At 40.3% G+C, this 26,168-nt stretch overlaps 1 long non-coding RNA gene across 2 annotated transcripts; it reads right to left on the bottom strand.

Annotated features, from left to right (window-relative positions):
* Window positions 1–414: 414 nt before the first annotated feature.
* On the bottom strand, window positions 415–24,891 carry LOC107202214. Of its 2 annotated transcripts, XR_004496343.1 has the most exons (4): window positions 15,380–24,891; window positions 10,100–10,296; window positions 2,765–4,813; window positions 415–1,086 (listed from the first exon to the last, which is right to left on the bottom strand). It is a non-coding gene; the product is annotated as an uncharacterized LOC107202214 (long non-coding RNA). The 2 variants fall into 2 exon arrangements; XR_004496342.1 differs by lacking the exon at window positions 15,380–24,891 and having other exon boundaries at window positions 10,100–15,017.
* Window positions 24,892–26,168: the final 1,277 nt, after the last annotated feature.

Here is a 26,168-nt window from a genome sequence, read left to right as displayed (position 1 = left end):
CACCGGCAGCCCCCGGCAGGCGGGGGAGGGCAGTCCCGACCCCCGCCCCGGTGAGCCCGACCTCCTACCAGAGTGCCCCGGCCCCGCATCCCGCCGGGCGGCTGCTGCCCTAGGGAGCAGGCTCTACCCTCAGCCCCTCGCTGAGCCGCGTGTGACAAAGCCCGCAAGGATGTCCGATGGAATGCTTGAAAAAATTGTCACTTGTGTGCTGGGAGTTGTGCCGCTTTGCAGCCTTCCTAAAGCCCTTCTGTGTCCCACTTAAGACACCTACTGCTGACTTTTCCAGATCCTACAATGTTCAATTGATGCAGCCAGCAAAGTAGTTGTCGCATTGCCAGGTCTCAGTGAGCACCCACAGTCACAAGAATTTGAAAAGCTCCCTTTCCAAAAGGTTTTGTTTTATATGATGCAATTTTTAACAAAGTATTTGCGCACATCTATGTGTCAATGCCCTGTAATTTCTCTTAAACACTTTTTAATCGGGGAAAAGAAAACAAAGCTATCATATTCCGTTCCCCAGGTTGGAGCATGTTTGAGGCGCTTCACTGCACCAGACTGCTCTCAAACTAGCAGCACCTCTCATAGTGATAGCAAGTTGCCAGTTGCAGCATTAGGCATTGCAGTACATTTTTCCAGCCTGGGCTTCACAGCCCTTTCCTCTCAGCTGGGTGAAACTTGGCAATGTTGATATGTCTGTCAGAGACAAAAGGATTTTTTTTTTCTTGTGACCATGACTAGCCTCTTTCATACCACAAAGTATTCACCACATGTACAGAGCTCTGTTTCCCCATCTTTCTAGTCCTCTTCCATGCTCTCCTGGGCGCCTCAGTTTGTTTCCCAGTTTTTGTCCATGTCCCCTTCATCACAATCCTGTGCCTGCTTTCCTTTCTCTTTCACTTTGCACTTTTGCATCTTGCAAGCCCCGCAGCTCCTTTGCCTTCACTTCAATGCTGTGTGCCACACCACTGGCATGAAGCTGGGCAGAGACAATTCATGGCCAGCCGTCCCTTTGCTCTTTGTCTGTCATGTTTGTCTTTGGTTTGTCTGTCAGGACATGCCAAATGACACAGCAGTTTGGGGTTGACACTGCAGAAAAAAATACATTCTCAGAGTTGATGAGAAATATATCTAATAAAAGCAAACTGCAGGTTTTTGTGGGCTTAGAATTTAGTTGAATGTGAGTGGATTTACATGAATTTGACAATAGACAAAAGGCCAAAATTCTGCAGAAAGGCAAGTTTAGAGTCCAGAAACTGTTGACATTATCATTTTAAAAGAAAGATGTTTTGCCAAAATATACGCTATTATTTTCTCTACTGTCATTTCCCCAGCTTTTCTCCAAAGAAACTGAAAATGCCATTTAAAATTTCTTCTTTTGTTTTTTTTTGTCCACCCATCCTAGAAGATAATTCAGCCTAAGACAGGTATTTTTAGAGGAAAATAAGAGACCAAGTGATAAAAACCCAGCAAGGTTTAAGCAATGGAATGTAGCATTGTATAAATGTAAAAGACAGAATGATTTCAACAGGCAGAGCTTCCAGCACCATGTGGCAAGATGCCTACCTGCCTCCAAGAACTTCCAGTCTGATTAGACAGGGGCTATGAAAAGGGAAAGAAAAGTTTTTCCTTGCTATAGCCAGGGAAAGATTTTGAGAGAGTCACATCAGTACTCCTTACAGATGTTGACCATTTATTTAAAAAGGAGACAGCTTTCCAGAAGGACTCATAGGTCCATCCACAGCCATCAGTGCACATAGATGCACTGAAGGAAAACTTTGTTTTACATTACTTCTTGTAGTTTGTCAGTGGTGGGTTTATCCTGAGCTCAGCCCACAGCCCCCACAACTAGACATATTTTGGGTTGTGTTGGAGTCAGTTGCCACCTAACACCAGAAGGGTGCCCACACTGGATCTCTGCTTGTACACAAGTCTCCTGAAGTCCTACACATCCATTAGCACAATGAGACCCAGGTATTCTCCTGCTGCCCTGAGTCTTCTGAGAGGTGTTGAGGAAAGCAGCTTGTATTGCTCAGATGAGGGAACCTCATGGGGCATCCTATATAGTTCAACAGCAGTGGATCCAAACGTACAGGAAATACACAGCAGAATTTAACGAGTGCTTTCATTTTATGCTTCTAATTGGGTCAGAAAAAGAAAAGGGGAATTATCTTGCTGCTATAGAATTGTTCAGGCTGCTCTGGAATACTGTGGATGGGTGCCATCCTGCATTAAATTCAACAGGATTGTTCCAATAAAGATCTTGGAAATTCTAATCGGGAGAAAGGAAGACTTATCTGTCTCTTGACTATCAAGACTACAGAAAGTAAATCCTCTTAGTTTACAATATAGCACTGTAGTGACAGGGATGGACTGCTAGGTCCAAACTGAGTTACTTGGTGGGGGTATGTAAGCATTCAGGAGTCTGCTTATCAGGATCAGGTGTTGTTTGGCAGAGGATAATGCAATGCTGAGAGTCTTTTTTGCCTGTGAATTTCTGGCACCCCTATTCAAAGAGTTAGCAAGCAGATTCTCTGCTTATACCTGCTTTTCAAGTTTGCTGCTTCTCAAGAAGCAAATGCATTCTGTAGCCTCACTTGAGATATACCAAACACTTGATTTGTTTTTAAAGTTGGAAAGAAATAATGGGAAATCATATTAAAACTCAAACAAGCAATTGTTGTAATACCTAGAGAATACACAGGGACTTACAGACATGCAAACAAGTACAGAACAGTTATTTCCCTGTTGTGTGACTAGGACATACCTTTCTCTCAGGGGTTTCTACGTTACTGAGTATCATGAAATCTCAGCCAGTGACAGAATGTGTCTGTAATAAATACTAACAAAATAGAAGTCATTATTTTTTTTTCACTTGTACGGCATTTTCTCTTAGCTTCTTTTACAGACATACTAAATCAGACCCAACTAACATCAATGACAAGTCTCCCATGTCTCTGAAATGAACATGGATGAAAAGTTCACAAATAGAAACCTGGGAAACTCCAGCTCTACTGCACTTGTATAATGAACTGTATTTGTGAGTTTTCATACTTGATGGGGGTGAGATCTTGTATATACCACACATTTAGCTTAAAGTATCAGTAAAATCCTCTGCTGACTTCCTTTGTGTTTGCTGTGAGTAATTGGGAAGATGAATTCCAAAAACTAGCTAGGAGTTTGTGGGACTTCTTTAAAAAACTAAAAATTGCTTATTCTTTTTAATTATTTTTTTAAGTGGAAAATGGTCTTTATAAACTTTAAGTTTTCACACAGCTGTGCGCAAGCAGTCAATGACTGAGCTGTGTTCTGTGCCACCTGAAACTTGGAGTTTTTATATGATTTGGGAACCAAAGGCTGAAATCCTCTTTTTTGAGAGTTACACAGGTGAGCCAAACCCTCATCCCAAAACACCAAGACCTATACATTATTTAATCATTAAAAATAAAGACATCAAACTGACCTTTTAGGGAGGGGACATAATACAGAGGTCAAGTCAAAACTGCAGAGGAACAGACCAGTGTGTGTGGCTGTATGTCCTTGGGAAAATAGACAGCTTGGAAAGCATTATCCTTCACTTAGACTCTATAATTTCAGCATGTTGCATTTTACATTTGTAGAGCTTATTATGTGGAGATTTATCACTTCTTAGTGAGTAGTCAGTATGAGGAAGAAGACTTAAACCTCTTCAGGGCAACAACAATGGCAAAAACACCCAACTCTCAACTCTCAACTTGACACGAGAGCAATGCTAGCAGCATTCCCACCTGCCAGAGACACAGTTCTTTTATGCTCTTCCCATCACCCAATGCCAGTGCACTCTTAATCAGATCTTTTATACTTTTTTCAATCAGAAGATTGCTTATTGCAGCACAGAGACAGGCACTGCTGTTGACTCACTCACCTTAAATCAGAGGTTTAATAAGGAGCCACAGGTGCACCTCTTTCACTCAACTGTGGAGCATGGGATGGGATGGCTGGGATGAGAGCCAAACTCTGAAAAAACATCTGGTGGCTGAGTTAAAGGAGCACCAGGGTAGGCAAGAAGGATGTGAACACCAGCAGAGGCAAGAAGGATAAAGAGACAAAAACAGCCTTTTGGAAGTGCTGCTGACAAACCTGGTCTCCTGCTTGACTGTCTGGAAACAACCATGGTGTTCTGCATGATTCTTGGAGCCTTAGACATAAGCCATGCTGTGGTCAGAAGGAGAAACTCTGGGGGGGATAAATCCATCCCTAATTCTTGCACCTAGGTTGGCACCAACCATTAAAATCATAAAGGAAAAGAGCTATTGCATGAAGTGAAATACTGGCTGTAAAAAGCTTTTCTGAGAGCCAGGGAGTAGCTGACTTAGGTGACAAAGGATGCAACAGAAAATAAGAACACAAAATAATACCAGAAGATCTAAGACATCAAAATTCTTTGTCACAGAAGTAGTATGTGTTTATATTATTATTATTATTATTATTATTATTATTATTATTATTATTATTATTATTATTATTATTATTATTATTACTACCTTTCTGTGGCTGGACTTATTTTGCTATTCTTACCTGTTTACAGTATGGCTCATCATCTTTTGGAGGAAATACTTTTCATTTTCATACAAAAGAAGGAACAAACAGTTTAAATGTGAAAATATCTTACTGGGAAGATCCTGACCAGATTTCAGAGATGTACCACTTTGGCATCCATAAGCACTGCTTCTCAGAAGAATAGGAGGTGGTTCCACTCTTCTAATCCTTAGAGGTTAAATGGAAATGCTTTCACAGGAAAAAGGTGGTATTTTACCAGTGGAAATTTCATGCAGTCCTAAATGTGGAATAAAAAGCTAGGTTTAGTGCATGAATATATTTTATTTCCAATCCATAGCACTGACATTTGTATTATAATAAGCTTACTATTTTGCATTCACAAACCCGTTGTAACCCAAACTCCTTTACATTGTCACTCCTCTTCCTCAGCCCCGTGTAAAGGGAGCCCCGTGGTCTCAAGCCAGCTTTCTGTGGGCACAAGGTGTTTGCAAAGCCTTCACCACACCTGGGCATCTCAGCCCAAATGCCAAGGCCCAAATGGGCCCAGTGCCAGAGCTGCACCATCACCACTGGCGGAGATCAACCCAGGACAGGATGGAGGCAAAGCTGCTTGAGCACGCTTTTGTCTTTCCACATCATTCCTGTCTCCTATGTAAACACAGGGCTTCCATCTTCAGGGCACCTTTCACAATGAATAATGCTTTTTAAGACATTAGGAAGTAGAAAACAAACAGGCATAAGCTAGTTGTTCCTTAGCCCTTCTGCCCTTCACTCCTACCCTCTCCTTTTAATGGGCACAGGGCAAAGAAAAGTGTATTTACTCCTTTCTGCCCTCTTTCCCTTTCCAAGGAAAGTCAGGACAAATCTTCTGTGCTAGGTGAGAAAACATGACTGCAAACAACAGCCTCATCTGCAGGGGTGAAATACTGGAAATATAAGCAAGAGGGAGGAGAGGACCCCAAAACTGGGAGAGAGCAGAAATATCTACCCAGAGGGTACAGATCTGCAGTTAGAGTCCTGCAGCCAGCTTTTGAGTTATCCTGAGGATGTATGCAGAGGAACTTCTGGTAGAAAAGTGGTATTATCAGCATGCAGGGGTCTGTGCAAAAATTTCTACAGGTGACCTAGCGAGATTTTGCTTTGCAATGAGTAGCAGCATCTTTTAACCTCCTGAGAGTCATCTTTTCTTACCAAGTTCTCATCAGAAAGAGTCAAAAGTTATAATAATGCAAATATTATATATTATTTTGCAAATAATGCAAAAAGCTCATTTAAATCTTACAGAAAAAAAAAAAAATTAAAAAGCCCACATTTTGGGGGGAAATGCCCATTTTTTCTAAATGTTTTGGATTGTCATTAACTGGTTTTGCCCAGCTGGTGAGTACAAGTGCATTCCCATAGACATGGTGGTAACAGTAAAACAGCAGGTTAACATGGCAATGACTGCCTCTCAGCTTTTAATCACTTCTTTCCTTTACAATTTACTCAGTATTTCAGAAGCTGGGATTTTCATGTACTTCCCATTAGCCTACCAAAGGCAGTGGTTGCACCTTCTGCCACCAGTTTGTTTTCACTTATGCTGACTACTAAACTAACTAACAGCCATACATTTTGGAGAATGTGCTCATAAGTGCCAAGGTTTCTTCAAAAACCATTGAACATCCTGTAGAGTAATGTCAAGAACTCATTTGGGCATGTGTTGCTTTACCACTTTAGAGAAAAGACAATATTATTTTTTTGTTTTAAACTGAAGCAAAAAGCAGCAAGTTTTATGGGTTTTGGCAGACTGGTCTTTGTTGCTAGCATTTCTCCTTAAGCTGAGTTAGTGGTGAGCTGCTGGCTCACCATGTCTCTGGGGCACACTGAGGTACAGTGTAAAGAGTGGGGCAATAAGATAAATTTATAGCAAGAATTAAGTGGAGAGATGTCATGAACAATTGAATAAGGAGCTGTCGGCTTAGACAAACAAACTATCAAGGCTTTTTCACTGTAGGGCTGACATTAGACCAAAAGTTCATTTCTCAGACCTGAAGAAAAACTTTCTTTCTCATTGTGGTTTTAAACCTCTAACAGGCTTCATAAACATTAATTCAAAAGGTGTTTAAAATTTTGTGTGTCAGCAAAGATTTGTGCAGGTTCTGTAGCTTGTATTTATTTCTATGGAGTGACTAAGGCATAAGAAAAAAAGATTCTTGCTTATGAAATGTAAACACAGGCCCACTTGAGAGACAGTGATAGGAATTACACTATTTAGTAAATGATTGGTTTCCACTGGGAGAGCAAAATATTTTGCATTGGAAGAGACACAGAAAAGAAAAAAAAAGAAAAGGGAATGTTTCATAACTATTTTTCTAAGAAAGAATGTGAAACAGTATCTGTAACTGGCACCTTATAACCCTTAGATCATTTGGCCTTTCCTGAGCTCACAAGAGTCAATCAGAAGTTCTTCAGGGAAACAAAATGTACGTGTGTTTGTGCCAGTGCACACCAACTTTTAAAAAGCTATGCTTTCCACAGTGGGGGCACATCAATTGCAATAATATCAGTCAGGAATATCTGTCAGGAAAGATTCCTTGGGCCCCCAGCAAGTGCTTCCACTGACAAGCAGACAGAACTTTGCCCCTCAGCCAAAAGTCTGCTGCTTGAGATGTCTGGAGATAGAGGACACGCTTTGAGCTCCTGTGTTGCCTGAATGACACCCAGCTCTCCCATATCCCATCCTAACCACCAGCTGGTCAAACTGTTCTGGAGTAGCTCTGACAGATGAGCTCAGGACAGAAGGATCTTCTGGTAGTCAGCAGGGCCAGCTGCTCCCCAGCACTGGAGAGACTTTTCATTAGGAGCAGGGTTAAGATTTGATACAGCTGATTTGAGCAGAGCAGGGATGCGCACCTTTGTCTCCTGTGTGCCAGGTGATCATCCCAAGCAGCCAGCTAATGTGTAGTCCCTGCTTGGTTTTTCAGGAGAAGTTTTTGCTGGTATTGTGACTAATGCATTGCAGCTCTGCTGGCAAAATCCAGTTAGGTTGCCAGGATGTGTTATTTCATCCTTGGAACCAGTGCAGTGTCAGGAGTTGCACCACCCCTCTGGGGTTTATTGATATAAAAATTCCAGTACAGCTATACTTGCAAGCTCCTTCTAGTGTACACTATGCCTGTGAAATAGAGTATTTGAGAACTTTTGGCATTAACAGATTATTTCTTTTTACCACATTTTTACAGAAATGTGGGATAAACAGTGAAAATAATTTAGGTTAACAAATTCAGTGCCTAAGCAAATATTACTGGGTGCTTTGTTAGACTGGGGTTGACATTGGAGTTTGGGAAGAAAAACAAGTAACAGTGTTACTTTTCTTTGAGATTGTTTTCTGTGGCCAGTCCTATTAGTTACAACTCGAATCTACAAGTCATCTCAAAAAATACCCAAGCCATGACCTGTCACTTATTCCGGTAAATCATATTGACTTCAGTTGCATTCCTCCAGTGCAGCTGAGAACAAAATTTGGCCAAGATGTATTAAGCCTGCTCTTTTGCCCAAAGGTTTTACATGTTTCATGTGAAGGGGTCTACCTTAATATCAGCTCATCATCTGCCACCTGGGCAGTCAGCATAAATCTCCTAGGGCAGACTTGATAGGGTTAATCTCAGTACAACAAATTGAAGAAAAATGTCCAGGGATAATCTAAAGAGAGAAACAAGAGGACAGGTCTGGTTTGCCAGGATTTTGTTACAACAGGTAATAGTTACAACTACATAAATGACCCCTAGCAGCATGGTCAGTTTGTCTTCAGCCTGAGAAACCATGTTTTGTCCCATGTTTCACTACATCAGTGCCTAATCCACACCAGGATGGGTCCAGAGAGAAAACTTGGGTCCAAGAATATCTACTGTCTTTGCCACATTGCTTGTTCCCCACCATTAAGATTTTTTTTGTCTATTTCAGTCCCACACAGCTCTGAGCTATTGCTTTTTCTTGACTGTGCTTTCCTCTAGTTGGGAGGCAGGACTTGGCTTTTCTCTTTGAGATGCCTCACTGCTACAGGTGCCATTACAAATATTTTATTTTCTCATTTTCAGAAACCTGGAAAGTGAAAGAATCTGAGGTAGAGCTGAATGCTACTTTGCAAACACTCATGAAGGTATGTCCAACTTGGCACAGAGCTAAGTCATCCCAGTTGGCAGGAGAGCAGAAAGTCCTTTTCTCTCTCAAAGATGAAATCTGAATGTCTGCCAGATCCCTGTAATTACAAGCCCCAAAGAGTGTCTACTCCAGTGTAACTAGAGATCTATGGGTTTTGGCATTTCATGTATCCATTACCACTCAGTGCTACATCACCAGGCCAAGATGGGAATTTCCTTTGTGGGGAGACCTCTTTTATTAATAAAACACCAACCACATTTGTTCTCCAACATCAATCTCAGCTGGCTAATTTCTTTTCGTCCCCCAATACAAAGCTTCATTTTGAATGCTCCTGGGGAGTATCCCTTCTCTCTTGTTTGTCTCTGCCTGCATTTAATTCTGCGTCAGTATACACAGCAATAATTTCCACTCCAATACAGTGAATACACTTTCTGAACAGCCTGTTAAGGTCACTACAGGTTGAATTCAGACTCCTCAGATTTGTCATGTTTGTCCATGACTAGCAGCACCTCAGAGCCACCATACATTGTCACACCCATTGTACATAGCAGTGGGATTATAGAGGGCTCCTGACTGCTGACCAGCTGGAGTCAGAAGTTGGGAGGAATATCATTGGCTGCAGGCTGAATCAGAATCGGTATAAAAGTTCCAAAACTTGCTGAAAAGCTATTAAATTCTCAGATGACTTGCTGGTGCTGAATGTGATCCTGTCAGCACCTGCTTCTGCACTGTACAGCAGGCGGCAGCAAAAGCACCCGCATATCGGAGTGTTGGTGACATAGATGTACAGATTGTGTCTGAAAATTGATTCACCAGGTATGGTGGGGTAACTGTGGCTCTCATGGGCCCTTACAAGAGAGTCCTCAGATGCCTCTATAATGCAGGTTATTTCTGCCTTTCATGTATTCATCTATCTCCATTCCTGCCACTGTCAGGTATGGATCCACTGCTGGAAGACAAATCTTTTCCTGCCTGTGAGGGAAATGTTATCACAGCAGATTAAGAGAGAGGTAGATTTTCAATAACATTTTGCTAAGATCTTTCTTGTCCCCAGGAGAACAATCTTATGGAGGGTTCTGCCTAGCTGGGTTCTTACATGATACTATTGTAGCAGTGACTGTTGCCGACACAGGGAATATGCTTTATTTTTTTATGTTTTTGGTGAGAACACTGTGGAATCAGGAATTCCCTTAAGGTGAGGGAGAAAGCAATACAGCAGCTGTTACAAAACCATCTGACTACCCACATCCTTGTGTACATTTGGTTTATTTGTACATTGGATTTGCTCAGCTTCTGTTCTTTAACTTTTAAGATGAAGCTAAAGGAGAGAAAAGTGGAAAAAAAAAATAGTAACATAAAAGTAACAATGTAAAAGGAGAGTGAAGAATAAGCAGAGGTTCCTTCCCCTAATAAGAGACCAAACCTGTTCAGTGAGTAGCAGACTCTGCCTCTGGCCTCAGTTCTGCTGAAACACCTCACATCTGGTAAACTGTGAGCTGCGGCTTTCCTTACTGCTGGTACATGCACCACAGGTCTCACCTCTTCAGTGCTCATGGCAGCAGGTGATGCACTTGACCTCCTGTCACAGCTCTTCTGTGCCTCTGAGCCTCTCTCCAGTACCTGGGCAGTGACATGCAAAGGACATTTAGGACCACGATCGCCCCAAGCCTCTAGTGCTGTGTTAACTTCAACTGGAGTTATCCAGCAGGGATCAGAGAAATTAAAAAGGCTGAGAAATACAGTGTTATATAAATCATGTTTCCTTATAAATAACTTCAAAAAATTGTATTCAAATAAGCCAAAAGCATGGAGAAACAGCCTTCATGTGTTTGCCACTTGCCAGTTAGAAACCTTTGTGTGCACTGATTTATAGTTTATTGCCAACCGCACTGTCATTGAAACTTGAAATTGTTTTATACCAGAAGGTTTTTGAAAACATTTGGTTTTGGTCTGATGGGACTTCTAAATCTTATGAGAGGTTGTTGGTTTTTCTTTTTGTTCTTTTCTTTAGAATTGCAAGCTCCATCCCTTCCATTAACCTCCCTCACCCTTTGTTATCATCACTTATGCAACTATGAATATTATTTTTTTATTATTTTCCATGCTTAGAAACAATTTTTCTTTTTATGAACTGCAATCAGAAGGGATTTCTGTGTTCTTCAAGGAGTCAGCCTAGGTGGGTTTTGGTTCTCTCTACTGGAGCCTGAGGTCCCCAGCTAATTTTGAACAGTTGAAATTTGGAACGAAAGTGCAGCTAAAGTTTCAGTTGGTTTGGGCATTTAACCAATCATATATAGACTCAAAAAGCTAGTAAGTCAATTCCTTTACTTCTTTTGACTGTTCAAAGGCAAACTTATGAACCTTGTTCACTCGTAGCTTCAGTGTGGATAACCATGAGATTACCTGTGTGGGCTTGTCCCCAAAAAGAAAAGCTTCCAAAAACTTTTATTAATGTCCAAGAATATAGCAGGAAATTGAGTTGTAAGCATGTATATAACTTCAGTTGGATTGTGCATTGCAAATCAAGTAATATGTGCCTCTATGAAGTTTTGTGTGAATGTATATGAAAATGGTAACTTTTGGCATCATGCAATTATCTTTTGACTTTTAGGCTCCCCAAACCCCTGAATGAAAACAATGCCACACGACAATAATTTTTCTATAAAAACAATAGTATTTTTAAAATTTGAAGATACACACCAAATATGGCAAGGAATAAGCTTTTTTTTCAAGAAAAGCTGATTACCACTACTTTTGCCACTGGAATAAGTATTTTCTTGTTACTGCTATAACATAGAAAACTATTTGGCTTTTTACATTATTTGTAGCTGAGTAACTCACTCACTGTTAATCAATGAAAAAGATTCTGCTGATAAGAGCTAGCAAAAATAAGAATTATGCTTAGAAGTATAGCCATGCCTTTTCTATAAAATATATCTCATTTTCAGCGATAAGACTTACAAACTTGACTGCATTGAGATTCCTTTTATTTCGGGGGTGGGGGGGAAGGGTGGAGAGGCTTGGGGTTTTTTTGAATTTTTTCAAACATGGAATTCCCCAGGAAATTTCAGTGGAGTTGCAAAATTTGCAGAAAAATACTTGATTTGGTCAAAAAGTCTCTTCAAGATTAGATTAAACTATTTCAAGCAGTTTTACTGTAGACTCAAAATTGTGCCTTTAATCCAATATAAACTCTGTTTAATGAAAGCCATCTGCAGGTCATATCATTGCCACTCCTCACCCCATTCCTATTGCTGCTTGAAGCATCTCTGTATTGGCATTTACTGTGAGTGGCCACTGGTTTCCAGCAGAAGCCTTGTAGTTATAACATCAGTTCAGCAGCTGGGACTTTCTACCTCTTGCTGCCTCTCCTGTTGGCTCGTGCTGCATGGCTGAGCCAGTCATGATCACTGTGCAGCTCATTTTGCCCATCTGATAAGAGGATATTGTATCTGCCTGCCAGGTGTGTTGTAGTAGACACAGTACTTAATGTTTGCAAAGAGCTGGTGTGGTACTTGATCAGGAATCCTGCAGAAGGGCAAAATATCACAGTGGAGTTGGAGCACAGACTCAGACAACAACCTTTAATTATCCTCCGGTTTAAAAAGTTTTGCTCAGGCTACAGTGAAAAGAAATTATGGCTAAACAAATTTAAGATCACCCAAAGTCTTTTTTTTTTCCACCCTGTGCTGTCTCACAGCCCTTGTGAGATCTTACTTGTGCTAAGATCTGTTGATGGGGCCATGCTGTCCTTATCTATACACTGACCTGAATGAGAACTTATGTTGCTGAGAGGAGACTTACTTTTAACTAGATCAGTTCCCTGATCTGCTTTCAGCATGTCCCAGAAAAATTCAGAATGGAACAACTGAAAGGGCAGTGAATTGCAGTACACAGGCAGGGACAAGCAGATGAAATGGGCAGGAGTCCTTAGACTGACTTTACCATTAAACCTCTCCACTGAACGGCACCTCAGAGAGGCCTTCCCATGCTTGGTGCCTTCACCGTGCTTCGTGCTCCACAGTAGCTATTCCCAGCACACTAATAAAATGCCATGCTTCAAAATGTGCAAAAGGATGGAAGAAAGGAGTCATGGTGATTCCCTCTGTGGAGCTGGGAACTGGGCACTGGAAGTAAGTGGCTCACCACAAGTAGATTGGGCAGCAGTAAGAGCAAATCTGAATGCAAGTGTCCTGCACATTGATTAGAAAGCCCATTCTTCTTCCGTGCTGCAGTATGCATTTTAGATGCCTTTCCACTCTTTCTGCATCTAAACCACATTTCTCACTCCGTTTTAATTGAAATTTCCCACGAGTGAAGTGCTGTGTGTGCCCTAGAGAAGGCTGTTTTACAAAGACTGGGGAGTCATGTATGGTACAGTAGTATAAAATTAAAGCAAAGAAGATTAATTGGAAAATAATTTCTTTTTGTGTGCACTTAAACTCCCACAAATAATTTCTGAAATAATTATCTCTATATATGTTGCCATTATTACAGAATACTCACATTAAAAAACTATGAAAACTTTTGAGAGAAGGTTTATGGTGACATTGTCATGACTGTATCTTGTGAAGGAAGCTTCTGATGTGTCCCTGAGGGATTCTCTGGAAGAGTGAGGATCTGGGATGCATGTCTTTCTAAAGATATTCCTCCAAACATTCATGTTGCTGGCGATCTGAAGGAACAGATCTTGTCCTTTGATTTGCTGTGTTTCAAATTTTCTGAGTGTAATTTTTGAATATTTATTTTTAAATTTTTCTTTAAATTCAGGTAAGTCTCCATGTGTCTGAAAAGGTGACTCTAGGGTCACTTTTAATGGTTATGCATAGTTGTATACCTCTCAACAGCATTTTTGGAGATTTTTTTGAACAGAGAAGGGTTCATATAGCAGCAGCATCAGTCAATTCTTCTTTTTCCTTATCCCATCCCTCAAGTGAAAAAAAATAAATACAAGTTAACCAAAGAGACAAATGTTAAATTCTTCATCATCACTATGGTATGCTGTTGACAAGGAGGGGTACTCTTCTTCAGTAAGGGGAGTGCCTTCCCCTGACAATAAAATGACAGCTCTAATTACCCCATACATTTGTGATTTGCTTTGGAAACTTATTTTGACACATGCAGAGACAGAAATTGAAATAGCTTAAGGGAGAAAGGAAACCTGTCACAGATGTGAGTGGCAGAACAAGAACAAAAGACTCTGGATTTCCTCTTTGCTGCTACAGATCTCTGAGCTACCATCTTTTCTTCGCAGCAAACTAGGAAAGAAGAAATTCCTGAAAGCAAAGCTTTGTCTTATCACGTGCAATGATAACATCTGACAAACTGTACAGATCTTCCCCACTCCCTTCCCCTCCCCTTTGCTAAGGTTGGGGCTGGGCTAACGACAGGGTAGCAGGTCATTGACCTATTAGCCTCCACGATCATTTTACCCCAGGCCCTGAATGATGTCTGCAGACAGGTCCATTGGGAAAGAGAGGCAATAAGGTCACCACCTCCCCATTTCCTTTTCACCGCTATCTCTGCACCAGCAGCTTCTCTGGGCTTGACTTCTCCATGAGTAATTGATGTGTTGAAAGTTAAGCATGTGCTTAAGTGCTTTGCTGGAGTGGGGCCAGCATGTGCTGCACCTGGAAAGGTCTGGTCCCGGGCAAAGGAGGGGCTGGCTCACAGCAGCTGCCCCTCTCTCCCCATGAAGCTGCTGAGAAGGCAGGCAGGCAAACCACCTTTTACTTTGGGCTCAGTGCAAGGAGCTGTATGCTACCCACACAAAATCTGAAAAACTACAAACTCTTTTAAAAATATAACATGATGGACGATTGTCTCTCTGATGTCTTAGAGAATTTAGACATTTATCATGATATGCCTGTTGTGCCTGACCACTCCTGCTCCATCTTCCAATGAATTCATTGATTGATTTGATGTTGAAATAACAATCTCTGAGAAAGTTAAGATCCTCGAAATTTAATTAAAGTAAGCAGCCAGAAATAGCTGCTAAGGGAGAGAAAGAACCAAGGTATCCTCCAGCTGTTGAATATGAGAATCATCTTCAATGATATGACATATTACTGGGAAGCCATTCAGTCTCAGTGCTTCCAGAACAGTTTCTGGGTCCCATTTGTCCCTAATCAGAGTATTTTATGTATTGACCCAACTATTACAGTTGGCACTCCTGGAAAAAAATAAAATAAAATAAAAAATAAAAAATAAAAAAATAAAAAATAAAAAATAAAAAATAAAAAGGTACCTCCCCAATTCCCCTGGGTCCCCAATAAGGCTGAAAAGTACCACCAGTATTAATAATCAAAGCAAAACGAAAGGAAGGGGTAAAATATAAATTAAATTAAATAATATATATATTATGTAATTAGTATTATTATATGCAATAATAAATATAAATTAAATATATATAAGTATAAACTCTCCCTGTTTGACCAGTACTCAGCAATATTGTGCAAACCGAGTTAGTTCTTTACATTAATCTAATTGAATTTTAATTCAGCTTTTCTGAATTTAAGTAAGAATTATATACAAGTTTTCTGTTAAGGAAACAAACCAACTAAAATATTCCTTTAAGAACTGTAACATTTTAACATTAAGTGATTCATTCAAGTGCTCTTCTAGGATGTTGAAAAACACCAAGAAGAGTAACAGGAAGATTGAAGTTCTCCTGTAAAGCAGACTTGAAAATAGCTTCACTGACCTTTCAGTTATGGAAAATGCTATGCAATACAAATTCCTTGATGCTGCTGGAAAAAAAAAAAAGTGTTTTAAACCTCTCTGAACAGATCAAATTCAAAGTCAGCATTACTAGAAATTGATAATCAAGTATTTCTATTGTTTTTATATTGTCTCTTTTTAGAGAGAAGATACTCAGGATGGTTTTGCCAACCTCATAACCTACTTTCACAGAAGTACAGTAACCATCAACAGCATTAATGGTAAACAAGGAGTCTAAAGAAGCTTTGGCAGTTTCAAGAGCTGGAGTAGTGAGAGGTGACGCCTTTGTTGTCTCACGCTGAGCAGGACACTACACCAACCCTCCCTGTTAAAACCACCAGCAATATCACTGTGTTTTGGTACATTTCTGTGAAATGCCAAGTGCAAGGCTTAAAAGGCCCTGGAAGACTCCAGGTGCTCCTGCAGACACCAAGCACAGTCCAAGGGCCAGTGATGTGCTTCAGCAACATCTGTGTAACATTATCTGTATTGAACAACGGGGATTCAGTCAACCACTTGTTCTGTGGTGCAAAAAGGTGGGAGCAAAAAACATCTGTTTTCTAATGTTTGCTGAACATAAATCGTGCTTGAAATAAACTGTAACATGCAGCTGGTTATATTAGCTTTAATTGCAGAGGTACTGAAATGAGAAGCTACTTCTCTTCCCCTTGAAAGGGAGGCAGAAGTGGAAGCAGACATAACAAAGTTTTCTTTTAATGTTACTTCTGTATTCCTCAAATATATAGATAAGCCAGGTTCAGCCTTTGATTTCATGTCTAGGAGTCAAGGAAAACAGAGTTTCAAGGTAGATGTGGGCTTGATCCAAAGTCCACTGAAGTCATTGGCAGCATTTTCACTGCCCACAGTGAATTTTAGATCAGGCTGCATAGCTGTAAATAAGAAGATTCACTTGAAGATGAAACATGAAAGTTCTTGTGAAGTAAGCACAGAAGAATAAAAGTGGAACTAAATTACATTATCATTACCCCCATAAAGTATTTATAGGAACTTTTTTTTTTTTAAAAAAAAGCACTGGGTTTGTTTTTTTTTTCTAGTTTCTCCCTGTGTTGTGTTGCCCTGCAAAGCACACATGGCACACTGCAGTGATTATGTCTTAAGCCTCTGGTACCACTCACTGACTGATAAAGAGGTCAGAGGGGGAGTCTGGGTGATGATAGTGGAGAGAAATGTTCCAGAAGAAGACTTACAAAGGGCTGTGAACTGTGGAAATTCACTCTCTCACTGTCACCAGCTATTAGCAGGGCCATTAATAATACAGCTTCCAATGTATAGGTGCATTAGCTGTTGTCATGCTCTAGTAATGAACCTTCCACAGGACAGAGTGAGCGGTGTCTTTATACTAAAGGACAGTAATAGGCCTGTACAACTCCTCTCTTCCCTTCACTCTGACTTACAGAGGGAAAAGAGGTAGTTCACACACACTTTTCTGAAACAAGCCTTCCTCAGAGATTTTTTAACTCGACTTTCATATTGTTTGGGGCAAGTGCTGTGCCCAGTGATTTTAACACTTCTGCTTCCAGTGTTAACATACTACATGTTCTCCACTTAGGAATTGTAAATACTCACTGTTGAGTTACTTTTGTTTGAAACTGGGTCATCTGATACTATTTTTATTCTCAATGGCATGACTTGGGTCCCAGAAGAAATTGTATCATTTTCATTTACACACACATTTCTCAATATGTTGATGATAATTCAGCTTAAGGTTTGCAAATGGGTCAATTTCAAGCTTCACAGCAGAACCCCAACCTTTGAAACTATACAGCTTAAATTATGTGAACTGGCAACACTTCAAGTGTCTTATGTGTTGACCTGGATAGAAAATTGCTGTCAAATTCAAGTGAATCTTTAAAACATGTTTTATTATTTATTTTTGTTTATAACTCAGAACACATCCTGTTCAGAAAGTATAGTACATTCTCTAACCAAAGCAGGCATTTTTAAATTATCATTATAATGTTGCTTTGGGGTTTGTTTTTTTTTATTGATTTTAAAAGGTTCTGATGAGAAATATGTTTTCCTTACAAGAGAAAATTGTCATTTGGCCCCTAGAAAGAAAGAGAAATAAGCAACTTGGAATGAGGCAATGATAAAATGCAAATTTGTGGTTGAAACAGAGAGGTGTTTGGCATATTTCTTTGCATATTTAGTGAACTCAGCAGAAAAAACAGTCTTTAAAAAAAACCATGGCATTCCTATTTCTGTTCTACAGATCCTAGTGCTGATAACCTGAACTGAAATACAAAGCTCCAATGAAATCTGTGAGGGTATAGTACAGTTCTGCAAGCAACTCAAATGATATTTCATTCTTTAGGAGAATGTGCCAATTTACGAATCTATTTCAAATTCCAGAAAATCAGAACTGAAAAAATAGTCCAAGAATCTTCTATAACTGCAATGAAATAAATATGCTTATGTCATTTGCCATTTCCCTTTGACATTTCATCTTTCCTTAAACATTGAAGTGACTATATTTCACTGGCATGAATGCCCAGAGAAAAGGAATTAATAAAATTGATTGAATATGCTCCCATGAGACTATTCAAAAAATGCAAGTGCAACAATTCTTGCAGGAAATGCTTTCCTGTTTATCAAACTCAGATAACAGCAATGACATCATATGATGCCAGAAGCCTGTCACAACCAGGCTCAATTTTTTGGCAAGATAAGAAATTTATGGTAAACAAGTTTTGAAGCAAGTATATTAATGGGAAAGTCTCAGTGTGAAAACTTCAATATTTCGGTGGGTTGTCTGAGAATCAGAAAAGATGTCTAAAAAAGTTCATACTTTTTACCTTGAATTGTTAGCAAGGGTCTAAAAGCACAGTGACAATGGAAATAGCTAGCTGGAGGTTTTTCAGAGCCTTTCCATGATGCTTGTCCAGGCATGCCTGGAGCACATGTCTGAACTTACTGTCACCATAGTTTCCATCCATCGTAAAAACTGGGAATGTCATGTTTGGCCATAGCAGAAGCATGGAGCTGTCGCAGCAAGACAAACCAGTAGATGGAATTTCTGTTACTAAAAGCAGAGGAAGCCTTATGGCACAGCATTTATAAGCATTTATAAAGCTTTTGTGTTTCTAATGGGGACCTAGGATTTGATGAGTAGGGGAACCTAAACACTTCATCTCATATTTTCATTAGATGTTGACCAAATACCTGGGAAGAAACCTTCCATGTGTTATTTTTCCATGTGTTATTTAAAATGGATCTAAATAAGCAAGAAAAGTATTTAGGTCTGGTGACTTAATGGGTAAATTAAAAAAGAAACAGGGGTAACCGTGGAAGGAGGTGGCTGCTGACAGGAAATCAGTGGAAAGATGGTACATATATGTGCTTGTGCCTGCTCTCTTTGGGTTCTTTAGCCCCTCTCCATTATGAACAGCCACACAAAGAATCTGCTGATATTGCAGATTTTATTTTCTCTTAGTTTGGCTCAAGCACTTGATACCTATGACACTGTCTATTTTTATTAGTTAGCAAGGCAGGGTCTGTTCAATCCTCCTTTCACAGAAGCGGCCATGAGAAGACAAAACCATTCCGGTCTCACTCCGCTTGACCTAGATCTTAACTGCTGTGCTATATGTTACTGGAAAGGGATAGGTTTAATACCCTGCCAGGTACAGGACATGTTGGTGCTCGAGTGACTGCTGGCCAAGGGCTAGAAAGGGACAATATGTCTGGATTGCTGCTTTATAGCCCAAAGCAAGCTCTGTATTTTGATTCATCATATGATCCCCCTACTTAGTGAGAAATGAGAGAGCTCTGTTGTGCTCCAAGCTAGAGGAAAGAAGACAAATATTTTCCCTCTTATCCTGGAAGAAAAGTAGACTGTCTTTCCACATGCTCTCTTTAACCTTTGCTGTTCACCTTTTGGTCCCTAAGCTTATTATAACATCTCAATTCCTCGTATGAAATCACTGTCTTATGTCTTCTGTTTTTCTGGGCCTGTGTAATGTCAGATGCTTCAGACTTTCAGGCTGGCCAGGATGAAATCAAATCACAACTTTCTCAAGCTACTAGCTCAGACTCTCTGGCTTGCACAGCAGCCATTAAATAACCATTCTTTGTGATGCTGCTAGTCCAGTACCAGTGGCTGGGGAAAATCAAAACAAAGTAACACTAAGTCTTGTGGTCGTGGAATGACATCACATGTGTTTGGTGTCACACTGGGCACGTTGAGTTGCAGTTTGTTTCCATTCAAGCGGCTTCTTTGGCAGTCATGATGTGCTGATGTGCTGCTGGAAATGATTGTTCAAGAGAAGTCTGTGGGGATGATACTAATGAGTGATTCAGCAAGACTCAGACATTTACAGAGTTGGCCCTGGTGAAGGAGAGCTTATGTTTAAGGAAAGAAGAAAAATGAGGAAAGAACATGTAGTTTATGGAAAAGACGTGAACATGACCACATGAAGGAAAACAAGCTGAGATCAGAAGAGAACAGGACTAAGAAGAAAGGAGAATGATGGAATGGCACCAAGCATACCAAAAGCACAAGGACTGACACTGAAGCATTAGATATTGCTGTCACTGTGATAGTTAGAAGAAAGCAGCACACTCCTACTCTACAGTAAAAAATGACAGCAGAATTAACCAAAATGCTCTGTTCCAAGTGGTCTGTGAGGCATTGATGTTGTTTAGGGACCTGGGCCCTGATTGTAGGTCTTGACATAAAACTACACAATTTATTATGGAAAACATTGTTATAAGTTCATGTTAACTATATTAATATATCTCTCATTAAACATAAATTAACCAGTAATTAAACCCTCAAAAATTCCAACTACTGAAAACTTTCCAGTTTACCTCAGCTCACCTTTAAATCTTTTTTTTTTTTTTTTCCTGTATGTTATCTGTTTTATCTGATGTTAGCTGTGTGTCATAGATCTCAATATTCACATCTTATGAAAAAACTGCATGTCACCTGCTGGCTTCCCTCACTTATGGCCTGGACACCTACAGAGTTGATAGATGATCCTGTTGGCAGCCCATGAGGCCTGTAAGTGCCTCTCATCAAGCATGATTGAGGAGATCTGCATTTATCAGTCTGCAGCTCTTTAACCTGTTAACACCCATTCTGAACAGGATAATTTCACACTTGAAGTAACTGGGTGAAAAAAGTTCCTGAACTAAACTAGAGCAAATTTGGTAGGCCACCATGAGGTCACATTCTTTTCTTAGAGTGATTTGATCCTACTACAATATCTTTGAACTCTCTTTTTTTTTTTTTTTTTTCCTTCTCTGCAATGGTGTAAACCAGAATCTCAATTTCATGATCACTTCTTTGTAATACAATCTGTGAACCTGGGAATTAGAAATGGAAAAACTTTCAGGTGGGAAGGGGAGTTCTAGAAGTCTCTGTTTCAGCCCTCCTTCTCAAAGCAGGGTCATGAGGAGCTCACTTAGCACCATGAATCTGTATCCTTTCCTTGCATCTGCTAAATGAACAGCCAGTCCTGTGACTCACCTCCTCCAGAAACCCTTTTGGATCCATGATTACCCACCCATTTCAGTGGAAGGTACTCCTACTGGTGGGTGAACGTAGAACTCAGCTTTGAGCCCACTGCTGGGAGAAGGCAAGGCAGGTACCCAGTTACCTCCCAATCCTCCTCTCTTCCTCTGCAGAAGATCAGAAGGGACAGTCTTTCACCTGTCATCCCTAGCAGGAACATTTCATCATGGAAATGCCTCCTACCTACTCACCAGTAGGAGATCTGTCTGCCTGTGAATATCATTTCTTCCACTGCTCTGCCAGTATCCCAGCCGGTTGCTTTTTTGGGCAGGATGCATGGTTCATCTGTTTGCTCCAGCCCTTGCCTGAGGATGTGGTGCTGAACATGTCTAGTTTATCCTGGAGAGGACACTGAGCTGACACAGATCAATAAGCCATTTGTTTTATTTATTTGCAAACTGCTAATGGTAGCCAGAGGCTGTCTGGACACATTTGATAAACAATAATTTTTTTAAAAGTAAAAAAAAGCCACTCCATTTCATTTGAACTTAATTGGCATAGGAAGAACTCACAAGGGAGCTATACAAGGTTTTATGGGGGGTTATTTTGATAGAAGCCAACATTTGTCAAAAGACAGAAAAAAAAACAAACCCATTTCCAGAACTTTGCTTCTTATTCACACTGCTCTACATTAAAAATCAGCAAATTATGAAATCCAGACATAAAGAAATAAAAGGATTAATTTGATCTGAATATAAATTTGTATTTCTTACTTTTCACTCTAATTTTTCCAACTCGTAATGTCTGCAATTATCTCAGAGCATATTTAGCCTGAAAGAGTAGAGGAAATAAGGACATCTAGGATGCAGGGAGAAAGTAATAAGGGGGAAAGGTTAAAAAGTTTAAGAAAGATGAGTGAACAATTTGAGGTGTTGGAGAGGTGTAACTTCTTTCCCATAGGCTTGTTTTTGGTTTGGTGTGCTCTGTACTTTTTGTGTTTCTTATTCTATTAAGTTGTATCAGTTATCTCAAGTTTGCAGCTAATTAAGGAAGTAACATTGATCAGTTTCAGTACAGCAGACCTTTTTCAATATGGGAGTCTCCAACAGAAACAAGATGAGAGTTCTATCACTGTGTGCTAATGAAAGTGAGCCAAGCATAAAGAGCAATTTACTGTTTTCCTTCTGAATAAAAGATGCTAGTCACATAAAATTCATATATTTATACTTGCGACTGTATTTATAGCATAGCAGTCTTTTCATTTTTTGCCACCAGCAGAATCAACTTTTCCTGAAATGCAAAATATTTCTTTTTCGCCGGCAGTTTCTGGGAGCCTTGCAGCGCTGCCTTTTCCTTGGGCTGCAGTGACACCTAGCGCTCACCCCGATGGCCCGAGGAGCCCGTGCTCCTTGGCTTGTGGGGTTTCCAGGGTTTTCTCATCGTCACACCACTGTATCTACAGCACTTTGGGTCAGCGGGGCGGGGGGTGGCAGTACCTGCAATGGGAATTTTTGTCTGACAGTCTCGGGTGAGGGACGAGGGGGGTCAGGGCAACAGCAGCTTTGTCTCACGGCTGGGATGTTCCCGCATCTCAGCTCAACTGAGAGTGACATTTGGGTTCTGCCTTAGGGAGGCTTTTCTTTAACAGTAAGATATGAAGAATCTGGAGTACCTCTAATTCGGTTTATCATGTTGTTTACAAAGGGGATTCACTAATTTCTTGATCTGCCAGTGTCCAATACTGTCTAGTCAGAAGGATCCTCAGAAAAAGCAGGACACCACTAACCAGCTGGTCTCTACCATCTAATAGCTACATAATGCACAAGTGCTACTGATTTTGCAACTAGAGCCCTCAGAGCAGTAAAACCAAATAATTTCCATTATTTCCCTTCAGTCTGCCTCCACCACACAATGCTATTTATGTCACCAGGAATCTGCCCAGAGCAGGCAACAAACCGGGTCTCGAGTCTTCCTCTAAAAATCATCACAAGCAAAATCAGGACCTCTACCTTACCACCTTTGTTTCCTGCTCTTAACAGCTGCCTGGTGTCCTAAAGATGAGGAGAACGCAGGAGAAGACAGGAGAACTGTAGCCTGTATATAAAAAAAAAAATCATATAGTCACAGATATCCCATAGAAAGCATCTTCCAACTGACAGAGCAGGAAAATCACACTGCAGGGCATTCTCAGTGGTAAACAGGAATTTAACTAACCAAGCTCTGCTTCTTCTCTTCCATAGAAACAAATCTCAGTGCAATATGTTATCTACCATGGTTAGGTGCCAATTCTTCTGATTCTGTTTTTTTTGGAATTGCGATCACTTTCTTCCCATGAAATTCCCTCAAAGCATTGTTATTTCATTAGTAATTTTTGATAACACAGTATTGTTTAGAAACTGGGTAGCATACCTTCAAGAAGACTCTGAACCTAATATCTGCTCTTGCATTACCTTCCCAAACATCAGAGAAACAACAATCCTTAGCCATTGACAGACAGTTTTTGTAAACTTCAGCTGTGCTCCAACCATTTGCTCACACCCCTAAAACTCTGAGAAAGGCACACAATGACTGGCCCACACCCGGAAAAGGGCTCAGCCTTTCAGAAGGGATTCTTTTGCCCCACACTCCTTGATGCTGGCTCCAGAGACCTGTTCTGGTTTTGTAGCCACCTTCTCCTCTCAGCTTGTATGAGATGGTGCCATTTACCACTGCTGGGGCTGAGAAGGACCTGGGAAGCTCTTGGCTGACCATGGCAATTCTGGAATCTCAGGAGGGCTTAGGAGCCCAGCCATCACATCCATGATGCTCCTAGTCCTGACTGTAGGACCTCTAACCCCCACTACCCATTCCCCCACCACTCAAGTGTGGAGATGTATCTCAATTCAGACAGAAATACCCACTGCTCTGCCCCACCCCTTGGAAAACTGTGTAAAATTCTAATTGTAAAATTGGATGTGGCTGTGTGAAGCACACAGACACTCCACATCTTTCACCTTCAACTGATAAACCACATCGATACACCCATGGGGCCACTCCTTCCCATGCAGGAAAACCAACACATCTGTTCTTACACTGTTTCAGGTGTCAAAAGTTGCAAAACCAATTTGAAAGCCCTTTTACTATTATGACACTTCTACAAAATCTGTTTCTTTTCAACAGCCTCAAAGTTCAGCCTAGGATCTGGAAGCCAAAGTTGCATTCCTCTGGACTTGGAACTCCCCTTCTTAAATGTGTGGCAGGGTATTGTTCCTTTTGTGCTAACCACTGCTGCTCAGTGCCTGATTGCTTCTCTGCATCTCCAGGACACAGCAAAAGTTTCACAGGTGTGATAAGGTACAACTTCTAACAAGGAGCAGCACCAATTTCTTCACCAAAGTCACATAAACTACATCTAGATGGTCGTGCTGCAAAACCCAGGATGTCCTGAATGGGGTCCCCAGGACACATCTTCCAGCCATCACTGCCTCCTGAGCATTGCAGTGTCTGCCAGGACCATGAGGAGCTACCACATACTTGGAAGGTGTTTGCAGCCTGGCCTATCAGCAAACCAGAACCAGACACCTGTATCGAACATTCCAGCTGGAAATACTTAAAGCTGTGTGATCTGAAAGCAGCAGAAAGATCCTGTTTACTTTCCATATTGCCCATGAAGAGATAGGGATGTTTTGCAGCTTCATTCTGCTAATCAAGGAAAGCAAAAGTGATAGTGGCTATGATGAGCCTTATAAAAATCACCTTTTCCAGAAAACCCTAGTTCCCTTCTGAAAGGGATTTCAGCTCTCATTCTCAACAATAGCAATGCTTCTAATTCCAGTGGTTGTGGAGGAAAGCTAAAAATGTGTTTTGAGTGTATCATACAAGATCAACATTGGAAGGCAAAATATACAAATACATTTTTAAAAGGAAGAACACAGTCTAAAATGATCTCCTTCATTTTGAAGGCTGAATAATTAATTACATTAATTTAAGTTTTGAGTTAAATTAAACTCAATTAAATAATTTTTAAAATAAAAAAAAATAAATCTTAAAAGAAGGAGATCTGAGAAGAAATACATTTTCCTTCTCTTTTTATTGCTGTAAAGCCAAACACCTCTTTGTAGCCTTGAACTGTTGTTTGCCATCTCCTCCAAATTAGAAACAGTTGTTCCACAAAATGGTGTTATGGAAAATAAGATATGGGCAGGTTTACTGCTTGATTTGCTTGAGTTCTGCTTCCCTTTAGGGCATAAAATATTTTTGTTTCCCAAGGGCAAAGTGCTTATCTTTTCTGTGCCAATCTCCCTAGCCATAAAGCATGGATAAAAAATCATCAATCAAGCATCACAATCATCACTGTGAAGCTAATTACATATTTTAGCCTTAATGATTTTAGGATTCTGTGATTAACAGAACTCCATGAAGTCCTCCTTGCTAACCACAGATGTTCAAATCCGTGTAAAATACATTGAACATTTTTCATTCAGTTGGCAGCATTCTTTTAGATTGTCCTGCTTTGGCCTCTAAGGGCTTCAGCTGAGCTGTGGCAAAGACTTGTCACACAGAACATCTGGAGATGAAATAACATCCATGATGTACTTTTTCAGTTCTTGGCTGAACGAGCTGTACAAATGGCAGACATGGGGTGAGAGCTACCAGCTGCCAAGGATACAAGTGTGATTTGGAGAAACCTGGTTTCACCCCCAGAAGAACCCTTGTTTAGGAATTTTAGACTGATAAAGCATCATATCTTCTGTTATCTGATGCAATATACCATAATCAGATAAAGCCACAATATTTTCTCACATATGCCCTCTACTACGGGATTGAAAAATCAGATCCACCGTGATCGAAATTTAACATTTTCCACTGCCAGCAGAACCAGTTCTTCTTGGTGACAATAATAGCACAGAAGAATATTCTCAGTCCGTTTAGCACAGAAAATCCTGCCCACATGTTGCACTGTGATGCAGAAGACAATGAGAGAATATATCCAAAAGCCTCTCCAACATTTCTTTTTGCAGAGTACCCAAAAGTGTGAGTAGCTATGCTGTCTGCTCACAGCTGTCTTGGAAAATAAAAAATATTCTAAAAAAAAAAGACATGTAAATACTTAGTGAGGTTGGTAAAAATAGTGCAGTCTGTGATTGCTACCCTTGTCAAAACTTCAAAGGGAAAATGTACTTATTTCATTTTTTCTGGTACAGCTATTTAAAGCTGCTTGATTGTTTATCAAGATGTATCTAACAAGTCCTTTCATAGCTGTGTGACTCCCTTGCCACAGAACCACATTTATCATGCCACTTTTTCTATTTTGCAT

This window comes from Parus major, chromosome 3 (assembly GCF_001522545.3).
Source record: "Parus major isolate Abel chromosome 3, Parus_major1.1, whole genome shotgun sequence".
Taxonomy (NCBI): domain Eukaryota; kingdom Metazoa; phylum Chordata; class Aves; order Passeriformes; family Paridae; genus Parus; species Parus major.
Note: the sequence above shows the minus strand (reverse complement) of the source record. Positions and strands in the feature narration are given on the sequence as shown.